This window comes from Engystomops pustulosus, chromosome 9 (assembly GCF_040894005.1).
Source record: "Engystomops pustulosus chromosome 9, aEngPut4.maternal, whole genome shotgun sequence".
Classification (NCBI taxonomy): domain Eukaryota; kingdom Metazoa; phylum Chordata; class Amphibia; order Anura; family Leptodactylidae; genus Engystomops; species Engystomops pustulosus.
The window spans coordinates 15621613-15634039 of record NC_092419.1 but is presented as its reverse complement, the minus strand read 5'-3'; the positions used below and the strand labels follow the sequence as shown (position 1 = coordinate 15634039).

Here is a 12427-nt window from a genome sequence, read left to right as displayed (position 1 = left end):
TTAAAGGGGTTGTCTGACTATAAAAAAAAAAAAAATCCCTTTATTTTTCCTCCATCACTCCCCTGTTCCAATGCTGTATCAGGCGCTGAGACCGGAAGCGTGCCAGGCTGCAGGGAGTGGAGCGGCCGTGCCCCTGTAAATATATAGGTACAGCCAACCTGTAAAGTTTCTTAAATAGTCTGACAACCCCTTTAATATGGTTACTTTCAAATAGTTTTATGACTTGTAGAAGATTACTTTCTGTCTGTATAATGCTGCGGTTCCCAACCTTTTTATAACATGGGGCCAGCTGCACCCAAAAAAAAAAATCTCCAGGTACTTTCAGGTTTCCTCTGCCAAAATTGTGTGCTCCGAAATTAGCTCCTACCTAATTCCAACCCATGTAGTGCCCAATTTCCTGCAGCCCCTATCATAAGATGCCCTTTCTATAATGCAGCTCCCTCATTATAGTGCCCCCATTTCTGTAGTACCCAGTTTCTGTAACCCCCTCCTTTTTTGCACGGTTTTCTTTGGTCTGTCTTTATAAGAAGGGGTCTACAGAAAATCCCGCACTCCCCACATATAATGTCCCCCTGTATTTGGCCTTTCCTCATTTGTGGACCTAAAACCCACCCAACCTTCTACTCAATGTGAGAGAAAATATATATTATACTCTTGTCTCTTTTTTTATGTCTCACTTTTTCTGTGGCCAGAGTCTAGCTCTGAGGTTGCGTTCACACTTGGCGTTTTGGATGCGTCTGAACGCATGCGTTTTTAAATGTTACAATGCGTTTGACTGTGGAAGCGTATTTCTTCAAGATGTTTTACCCACTGCTTACACTTCCAGCAATAAAAATACAGCTTGTAACATTTAAAAACGCAAGCGTCCCGACTCATCCATAACACCACGTGTGACTGCACCCTGAAACAAGCAGAGGCAATGTGATGATTGTCTACATTTGCAAAGAAGGAGAGATTAATATTACACCTCCTGCTTTCGTAGAGGGGGGAAAGGTGCGTGTCAGGATTTATTTTTACATAGTTCTTTAGTGGTTGGGGACCATTGATCTAATTAAACTCCTTAGGAGGAGATCAGGCACCTAGTAGACTTGGGAAGCCGCAGGCTGGGTTGGCTCTAGGCACATCGGAGCGGCCTCGGGGGTGGCCGGTGGAGGCTCGGGGGTGGCCGGTGGAGGCTCGGGGGTGGCCGGTGGAGGCTATGGGGCGGCCTCGGGGGCAACGGCCGCCTCGGGGGCTCTGGAGCAGCACTGGGAAGCTGCGGAGACACTGGGATCAGACAGGAGGGGCGAAGTAGCCGAACTTGAGGGGGTTCAAACCTGGACTGGATTTTTCTCAGGAACTTGGTATGGGTAACCATGTCTGGGTCACCACTATCACATATAGGAGTCCAGCACCTCTCCAGTGATCAAAGAAAGAACACATGCCAACTTAGTGCGTTCGGGGGTGGAATGGGAGGACGTAAGTTTGATGTACAACGAGCATTGGACAACAAAACTCCTGCAAAAATTGGAGTTGCCATCAAATTTGTTAGGCATCAAAAAATCTGGTCCAGAGTCTGCTGCCAAAAAACAAGGCTGGGGGACAGAAACAAAAGGAGGAGTCACAGGAGCCTGCTGCTGGGAGGCAATAATCCGCAGGGTGGCAGGGAGTTTGTCCAAGAGTTCTTTTTGCACATAAATCTCTTGGGATTGCTGGGTAATAGTGCTGGGAAGGTCACCCTGGAGCTGGTACGGATCCTTGACACTGTCCATGACTTTTGCAGAGATCATGTCCATGGCATGATCAACAAGGAGGGGACGGAAGAAAACAGCAACTACAACCTCCCCCACGATCACAGACCCGGTCACAGGTGAGTGGGATCAAGTTGTAAATATTTCTTCAGTAACGTTGACTCCAATTGAAATGACAGTTCTCAGTAAGGGCCTAAGCTTTTGTCCCACGGTACCTCTGAATACATTTGATCTTGAAGAGGATTTACAGAGATTTTTTAGATCTATTCGATTAAAGACACATTTCGCAGACGGCCATATGACAGAGACATCCCCTGCACTCAGTTCAAATATTACGATCGATAAGCTAGGACTATATAACAAAAGTACGTTCAATCCTCCATCTCATTATCATCCTGTGGAGACTTATGTCACATTGGTCAATAATGACATCCAAAAGATAATCACTGATACTAAGAAAAAGAAACTTAAATATCATTCTAACCTCTCCCCTCTAGAACGCCAAGCTCTAACCTCCTTACAGCAGAATGAAAATGTAATTATAAAACCAGCGGATAAAGGGGGAGCCATTGTAATAATGGATAAAAGTGATTATGTAAAGGAAATTTTGTCACAGCTAAATGATACTTCAACATACAAAAAACTCAATAAGGATCCTACTCCCTGTATAGCTAAGGTAATTCATGATCTTATCTCTAAATATTTGGCTCCCATCCATTTTGGTCACATGGGACGTGTGCAGTCTTTATACTTCCATTACTCATAACAAGGGGATCGATGCTGTCAAACGTCTACTAGAATTGAATCAATTTACGGGACATACAAAAGAACTGATCCTGGAATTTCTTCACACAATTTTACATAATAATTTATTTTTGTTTGGAGACCAATTTTTCTTACAGATCCAAGGGACGGCGATGGGGTCGAATGTAGCCCCCCCCCCCCCCCTACGCGAACACTTATATGGCTTTTTTCGAAAATGATTACATATATCCAAATACTCTTTTCCAACAAAATTCCAGATACTGGCGCCGCTATATCGACGACGTGTTCTGCGTATGGGGGGGGCTCCCTAGACTCCCTACAGGCCTTCCATCAATATTTGAACTCTATCACACCGGAACTTCAATTTACTTTACATTTTGACACTATCAAAATGAACTTTCTTGATACTCTAATATTACTGGATGCGCAAGGACACATCTCAGTTGATCTTTACGTTAAACCAACGGACCGAAATACATTGCTACATTATAATAGCTCTCACTCGATTCAAACGAAAAAATCTCTTCCCTTTTCACAATATAATCGTGTAAATAGGATTGTGAGTAACTCTGAGACAAAAACCATAAGACTTACTGAGATGACCACTAAATTCCAGAAACGAGGATATCCTCCAAAACTGTTACAAGAATCTTGCGACAAACTTACTTCACATACAACCTCCATATCTTCACGGAAAACTGAAACGACAAAACGAATACCATTTGTACATCATTTCCACCAAACTTCTCCTTTAATATCCAGAATTATCAAGCAACATTGGCCCCTACTGAAAAAAGCTTACCCACAGATACCAGAATTTCAAAGACCCCCCATGATATGTCATAAAAGAACAAAAAATTTACGAGACAAATTAGTAAAAGCCGACATAGGCAGCTTTTCTAAGAAAACCAGACAAACATTTTTTTCCTCCCCAAAGAAAGGAACATTTCCATGTTTAAATTGTAGTCAGTGCTCCTCAGTAATCCGCGGAGAATTCTTCTGTCATCCTAGAACGGGACAACAATACGCCATTTCCGACTACTTCACATGTAATTCACGCTACGTAATATATTTATTAAAATGCCTGTGCGGCCTACTCTACGTAGGAGAGACCACCACTCCCATTAAGGATCGAGTGAGCAAACATAAATCTACCATAAGAATGAATCAAAATCTACTTCCGGTTCCAGCACATTTTAACCTCCATCAACATCATCCTTCACAACTAAGATTCCAAGTAATTGAGACAGTGGAGATACCAAGAAGAGGGGGCAATAGAACAAAACTTCTACGCCACAGAGAATCATATTGGATTCATACATTGCAAACCATTGAGCCACTAGGCTTGAATCGAGCCTATGATCGGACATTTACATAAAATGTATTTTTCTAGAATCTGTATATGACATATGTTTAAATAATATACTTTTCTCTTTTCAGAAAAAATAGAAATATTGAAATAAGTTCCTTCCCTACTACTTCAATCCGGATGATAGAATATCAATCTTCCTATTCCAATTTCTCTTTTTCCATAAATTACGATTATGTGACTTCCATCTTATACATAAAAATGTTATTTCATCCAGATGAATTTAAACATAGATCTACTGTTTTATACTTTCTCTATGATATTTTGCCATGCATTTAGCGTTAATAACATTATATATATCCTTTGTACAACCTTTAGATAAGATTATGTATATTTATATATAGAACAATGTAATGATCCTTCCTAATTTTTTGTTTATTATTAATCTTCCAGAATAAGATCACACTTGACAAAGGTCGAGATGACCGAAACGTCGTACTAATTGTTGATCTACTTATGTTTTGAAAATGTTATGATACAAAACTACTTCATGGTGAAGGCTGATTACTATGAATTCTTTCACTACAAATAAAAATTAATTAAGCAAAGAAAAACCCATTGTGTGTGCCGAAAATTCATCTACCTTACATGTCCATGGCCGGATCTTACTGTCACAGTCTATGGGAATAGTCAGTGGACCACCGCGGGGGGATAACAATACTAGCCGCAACCCGGGAGCGGAGTGTAAGTGATCTCCTGGTCTTCGCCAGAGCCCGCCACAAAGCAGGATGGTCTTGCTGTGACGGGGAGTCACCAGGTTGCTCTGCGGGTGCGACTAGGCCCGCGGTGGCAGCCAAGGTAGGGACACAGGGACCACGGGAAGGCAGGACCACGGATGGCTACTGGATTACTGGACCACCACAGGACACCAGAACTGCCATGGAACACAGGAATCACAGAATACACAGAGGCGTCTGGAAACGCTCAGGAACACAGAGGGCTTTCTCTTCAGTAACAGGACATGAAGAACTGGCAGGGAATGCTGGGAGTCGCCGGGCTATATAGCAGAGCCTTGATGCCAGCACCAATAAGGAGGACGCTGGCCCTTTAAATTCCTGAAGAGCTGGGCGCGCGCGGCCTCGGAGGAAGCCGGCGTGAGAACCGGACGTGATCAACATGCATTCCGGAGCCAGGTGAGGTCAGTATGGACCTGGGGGAATGGGGACCGCGGGACACAGAATAGTGTCACCCGTGACAACATGGAAAGCAACCTTTTCTCGTGTAACCAAAAAGTCCCCGTTGTGCGCAACCTTTTCTCGTGTAACCAAAAAGTCCCCGTTGTGTAGTATGTTGTCTTGAACCTACATCGGCTTTTACTATCCGATCCCTTAAGTTTATTTCGTCTATAGGAGAATAGTGGGTATCCCCCATCACGAAATTTTTGTGCCATCATGTCAAAACTCTTTTCTACTTCTGTCATCTGACTTGTGATTCTAGTGACTTGCAAAAATTGTCTATAAGACAAATTTTTTTATCATGGATCTCGGATGACCGCTGTCATAACGAAGTAAATTCTGTGGGTTTGACATGGATTTTAGTGGAAAAACAACCGTCGTTCAAACCTACATTTACATCCAAAAATTGAAGTTCTGTTTTGGACTTAACCATAGTGAATTGCAAGTTAGGATCAAAGGAATTTAAATAGTGCAGTGGTGGCGAACCTATGGCACCGGTGCCAGAGGTGGCACTCGGAGCCATTTCTGTGGGCACTCACCCCAGGACAGAGTTCACCAAATAGGGCCAAATCTTCCTGCAGTCCCAGGCAACTAAAGAGATGCCGCTCTCAGCGCTGTTTTAAAGCGACACTTCATTGGCTGTTTGGAACTGTGGGAAAAGTGAGAAGGTGTGGACTGGGCTGCATTACCTTTGGTGGTCATCCTGCTGGATCCACCATTCTTCCTCTCAAGACCTGGAGAGAGTCTACAATGAGAGTCTGAATTGGCACTCCTTCTTTCAGCTGTATTGGTGGCCTCAGGGGCCGATACGATTGAAAGATGTGGAAGAACAGGTAGCAATAAGTTACTGCTTAAAATGCCGAGTTGGCACTTCACTGTAAATAAGTGGATTTTGTTTGTAGTTTGGGCACTCGGTCTCCAAAAGGTTTGCAATCACTGAAATAGTGTAAAAAAAAGTTTAGATCACCCTCCGCCCCTGTCCAAATGAGGAAGACGTCGTCGATGTATCTCCACCATCTCAATACATTAGAGAAATGATGGGACCCGTAGATGACGTCTTCCTCAAATATTTCTAATCTACTTTTCTAGACAAAATAAACTTTAGATTTAGATATCGCTAATGCTATTGTCTTATTTTTGACATATGTAGACATCCAGGAGCCTGTAACCCCATGCCTATTGTATGAGATAATTACATTAGACTCTGCACATTTCCAGATTTAGTTTCATTGCAGCTTATATATTCAGATACATACACACGTAGATGCCATAGGTTCGCCACAACTGCTCTAGTCAATAGGTTTTCCCATTTGTTTCGGTGTAATGTCCAGAGAGATGCATAGTCTGGTTCAAATAACAGTATGCGTGTGTATATATAACAATCTGTTTCGGTTTAATTTATGTACCGCTGCTTATATGCTGGTCATCGTATACTCAAGTATATACAGTAATGTGAAAGTGTTATGCTATGTCATTTTTTTCAAATTAAAAATTCCTTTTTAATATATACTCTTATATTCCTATTTTTTTATTTATCTCCTAATCTCTAAATTTATTTGTTTCAGAAAAGATTATAACCCTTTATTTTATTTTTTTTTAGTTAGTATATAGTTACTAACACCTATAACAAAATGGTAAGTTTATTATCCGTTACAAATTAATTTTTTTTTTTCTTTAACAGGTATGCAGAGTTAAATTAACACTTATTGATCTTCATTTAGGATTCCAAAGATTCTTCAAGTCCATCTACAACCCTTCAACTATATATATGGTTAATTTTTCCATTTTTATATTACACTTTTTCCCAAGAATATTACATAAAGTATGTGAAAAAGGAGAACGGCTAATTTTACAGAATGACACAAACACATGATTGTAAAAATAGTTTTTTCTCTCAATAAAATCTTAGACACACCCTCGTTTGTCTATATAAATATTTTTTTACAGGTCATCGCCGGAGTCCACCAAATCCGAAGTAGTCCACAGCAGGCATGGTCCTGGAAGACAAAAAAAACAACACACACACAAAAACAAAAGGGTAGGGGGCCATGCCCGTTGCCTAGGGGATGTGGGGGCCATGCCCGTTGCCTAGGGGATGTGGGGGCCATGCCCGTTGCCTAGGGTGCTGGTAGCCTAGGAGCTGGGGGACATGCTCATGGCCTAGAGGGCTGTGGAACATATGTCTAATTCCATAAAATACATTGGCGGCAGTGTTTTTGTTGGTGCTATTTGAGCATAGCACAAGTAAATGCTCAAATAATGTACTGACTATCTATGCAGAGTACAACTCTGCGTAAATAGTCATTGGAAAGCTTCACCCTCCCAGTTGGTTGGCCTTGGAGCAGACCCTTCTGCACATGCACAGAACAACAGATTGTCAGACTCTGAGCTTGTGCTGAAGACAGGAGGGTAGGAGGATCGATAGAGGCTACTGGTACGTGGAGTAGCCTTGGCACCCCCTACATGCCACGGCTTCTCTACGCCCCAGTATGGAATTGTTAAATATAATTTTAAAAAAATCTGGGGACAATAGTTTGTAATAAAACAAGGATTGGGCAACACTCAATTTTAGTAGCCTGCCACCTGTTTAATATATATTTGTAAATGAACTAACATCTTGTAATTCACAAATACATACACATTGCAAAATGCAAGACAAAAACTAGCTGACCCCGTAAAGTTGTGCAACATCCCCCACTGGGGCCCAGCCTTTTCTCGGGGCCTGGAGTCAGATGGGGCCCGCAGTACCTGAGTGGCTGGCGGTTGCGGCCTAGGCACGCTAGTGTCACGGTGCTTGGTATGGGGGAACCGGAGGGCTGTCCTACAGCCTGGCAGGTCTCCAGCAGGGTGGTGTTGGCAAGAAATGATGAGGGAGAGGCTGCTATAGCGGATCTCCCTGGGGCAACCCTTTGGTGTCTAGAGTATGAGTCTCTGTGTAGTGGACAGGGTGCCTGTGATGATGGCAGCCGTAGTAGCAGGGACCAGACGGAGGCAGAGGTTGAACAAAAACAGCTTACAGTTGGAGGGAGCCACAGGAGGTAAATCGCCAGCCTGGATGCAGAGGGCAGGCTGGGAGGTAGCTGTGTCCTAATAGGAAGCTTCAGCTTGTCCTGGAGTGCTTCAGGTATCACCCTTGAAGGTAGGATGATACCCCTTTCCTCACTAACTCTTATCTATTAGCTCCACTCTTCAGGCAGGGGCTAGGCTCTTCCTGCTCTGGTATGGTATGCTGGCTGAATAGAGTCTGGACTGGGGTAACCCAGTCTGCTTCTTCTCATCTGAGCTAGGCTAAAACTAGTCTCTAGCTGTTCTGAGCTGAGCTGAGCTCAGACTAAGCTGTTTTCTAGAACATTCCTGGCCAGGGGTTTTTGTAACCCCCTAGGTCAGGTGGTGGCTGCTCCTCCAATTACATCTCAGCTTACATTAGACAGAATGCAATACAAGTGATTGGACGACAGATCTTGAATCATACAAAACACTTAACTCCTGCCCTGCCAGGCAGGAGCTACCACTGCACTGTCCCCTGTGTGATGTGATGACATACTGTGGGACGTATTCGCAAGCACTCCTTCGCCATTGCATCGGCGAGGGTGTTGCAGTTGCAACCGGTAAAACTTTTGGTATACAATAATATAGAACTCCATAGGGGACATTTAACACGATATAACTTGCGGGATAGATCAAGAGGCGGAAGCCTCCAGGATGCTGCACCGCCTTTATTCTATGCCAGGCAGGGCGTAGAAATAAATGCAGCCGGCATCATTTAAGCCGTGCCCCCCCCCCCTTCATGTCCCTTCACGCCCCACTGGCGTGAAGGTGGCGGAAAGGGCTAAATAGTCACAAGTACTATCAATAGGCAAGCATTTGTGATTTTTTCAGGGCCTCTGCGCCATTGACGTGGTGCACAGGTCCTGATAGATTTGCCCCTATGTGTATGTATCTGAATATATAAGCTGCTGCGAAACTAAATTTGGAAACGTGCAGAGTCTAATGTAATTATCTCATACAATAGGCAATGGGGTTACAGGACGGTTACTAGGCTCCTGGATGTCTGGAGTCTGAGCTGTCTGGCCTTTGCTCAGATGCTTGGGCTGTACTTGGGTGAGGACACTGTGCAAGGTATGTGGGGTTCACACTGTAACTGAGTGATCTAGGGTCTAGGATCAACTCACTGACCTTGCTGAGCAGATTGCTGGCTGCAGCTACTGACACATGAGGGGCTCCCCACACGACTGAGTCTAACCGGGCCTAATAGTGGGTCACTGGGGAGGCCACCACGTTCCTGGGCTAAGACACCTGTGGCCTACACACTCAGTGCAAAATAAAATAAAATGTCTGGTTCAGTGGGTTGTGCCTAGGGCCGGGCAGACTTGCCAGCTTATAGCTATGGAATGCATCAATTGCCTCCTGACTAAGGGCAAATGGGGAAGAGGCAATTCAGTCAGAAAGGGGCAGCATTGGGCTGGAGGCAGCAGACCTTATCCCAGGCTGCAGGAGCTGGCCAGTCCTAGAAACATGTGAAGAGGCTTAGGGCCTCAGGGCAGGGGCACATTCTGGACTGCCAGCTTTCTTCCCTCTGTCAGGTATCTGCCTGTGGCTGAGAAGCAGTGGCCTAGGAAGACCACCTTCTCCTGGCAGTACTGGAGTTTGTCGCTGGAAACTTTGCAACCCTTCTGGAACAGAAAACACATAAGGTCAATAAATGCATCCTGGCAAACAAAAACAGTAGGTCCTCCGCATACTGAAAAGGAGAACATCCAGTAAGGGGCTAGTCTACTCCCTGTAGGGCCGTGGGGTATTGGTTGGGTGAGTTTTACCCCCCTTGTTGGAGTCTACATCAGGTATACTGGAATACTGAACTGGTAAAGGCAAATAGATACTGGCAATCCTCATGTAGGGGCACAGAGAGGAAAACATTTGCCAAATCAATAACAGTCAATAATATGTCACTCTCAGGGACTGCTGCCAGTTTGGGCTAGGGACCACTGGGCTTCGGTACACTCATTGGCAGCTTGGAGATCATGGACCATCCTACATGTATCCGGCTAGTCTTTTCTGAGTCTTTTCTTGACCGGGAATGGGCTAAAATCATCATCGGACTAGCAGAGGAGAGTTCTACAATGAAAGGCGATAACTCTGTTTGGGGGGGCTTTTCAGCAGGGGGACTGTTCTCGCTAACATCCTTGTCCGTAACCCCCCCCCCTTGTCTTGCCCTGTGGGGGCCGTCTCCGCCACTCACTACAGTAATGTCTCCTCCCCACAGTCGAAACACGCCCACTTGGGTCGGTCGGTTGAGACTTCCGGAGATGTTGTCAATCTCACTTTGGCGTGGTCTGTGAAACATCCTCTATTCCCTCTGAACGTCAATGTGTCAGAGTCCCTCCACCACATCTCCAGCCCAGTGTTCTGTGCTTCCTATAAAGTTCTGGCCAGACTCCAACGTCTCAATAAAATCCAGGTACACTTAAGATGGTTTTTAATCAAAAAGGAACAAAAGTCAGTCATAGGCTCTGTAATACAGTTGAGGGGCTCATTCTTGCTTAGTCTGTTCATGGGGTACACAGGAGGACATCACATCATGCTGTATTCTTGTTCCACAATCAAATAAATTCCTTCAAGTCTTTTTTAGATTGTCAGGGAGAAGTCTAAACGCAGCGATCTACCCCTCCCAAATGTAAATGTTCTCACTAGTGTGTAAACCACGAGATAACAGAACACAGATTCCAAGCAACTCAATATGGAGAAATTCAGTTTTCCGTGAACATCAAGGTCACTATCGTCTCTCTCGTAAATAAGACAGACACAGCACATGTCAGTTCTTCACAAAACAAAACGCAGCTCCAACAGCCCCCACCCTTTTGTTAATGTCCGGAGACATTTTAACACTTTTTATAGTAATTTTTCTCTAATTGTCGGGATCAATAAATTTTAATAATACTCAAACACACTCCAAGACCCCTAGCAGACGCCCCAAGCATGGTCAGCTGTTATCCTACAAAGCCCCACAACAACTTTTATGGCTGCCAACAGCAATCAACTTCCATCGACTTGAAGGGAATATAACTTAAGATGGCCGCCACTGAAAAATAAACTGTCTTAAGATGGCCGCCACTGAAGGATGGTAGGGCGTGTCATCTTCTCTAACCACCAGATACAGGGGTGGAGTCTGGATTACAGGGGCCATTTTTCTCTCCAAGGAAAATATAATTAAATCTCTTTTTCTCAAATTCTTTCCACATAAAAAACTTTGAAATGTCCCTTATCGCCCGTCTTTTTCTTCATTGGGCACTCTGAAGGATTCATGTCACTCTGTTCTGGTCCGTCCGTCAGTCAGAGGCTCTAAGTGTCTGTTTTGCAAATCTGATCACTTGTACAATCATCAGATCATCTGACACATCCCAAAACCTTCAAACCTTCAATACTTTTTACTTCAAACCCAAAACTACCAGCTCTTATGTCCGATCATGTCAACTTGCACTTTTCCATCAGTCCTACTGAACTCAACAACCTTCTGTCTCTGTGCATCTTTCCCCTTCATGTGGGACACAATCTTCCTTCTTGCCTATGTCTGCAATGCAACGCACTTGGCTCAATTCCAATTCACTCTGCTGTGCTCTCTGTATCTACAACTACGATACCGTTACAGGGACACATCCCCAAAGATTCAGCGGATGCCAACATCTCGATTTATTGACAAACAAAGAAACTAGCTACCAGAGAATATCTCACAAAGGACGCTACACCAAGCCACTGCCTGACTAGACTGACTAAAACATGCCGCCATCCTCCACTAGTTCTCACAGCCACACGAGACCGCTCAGACTCCCGAAGAAAGTCTAGCGCTCACCTGATCAGGGCGGGTCTCCGCAATCTGAACTCTGTCACAATCTATGGGAAAAACCAGTCCCAAACAAACAGTATCCCAGACACTATGATAATCCGACTATCACAACAGAATATCTCCCACTCTAGCATTGCAGACATCTAAGGGTTACTACTTCCCGTCCCACAGCTTCAGCTAACACCACAGACTTTCTGACCATCCGTCACTGTCCAGTCTCTTTTCAGTCTCTGTCCATCACCTTACAAAGTGGTTCTTTGCCAAAAACTCTGAGCTTAGGTTACAGTGAACAACAGTGGCAAATACATAACACAGAGACAGTCTTACCCGGTCCGTCCAACCAGTGAACCAGAAGTGACATATCAAGGTAGACAAGAAAAATTAATATCTTACCCTGAGAGCTCTCTGGTCAGTTCTGTTCACCGAGCCGGCGGGGACCCTTCACGGAGGCTGTCTCGGTGTTGTTGTTGTTTACTTCTAAGCCCACCCAGGGACGCCAAATATTGTTAGGGATTTTTATGCAGGGCCCCAACAGCCCTCTTGACTT

The 12427-nt window shown here is 44.3% G+C and overlaps 1 long non-coding RNA gene across 1 annotated transcript in view; it reads right to left on the bottom strand.

The window, feature by feature from the left end:
- Positions 1-12427, bottom strand: part of LOC140078083 (uncharacterized) — a 932690-nt gene that overhangs the window by 34485 nt on the left and 885778 nt on the right. The gene's annotated exons all lie outside the window — the stretch shown is intronic.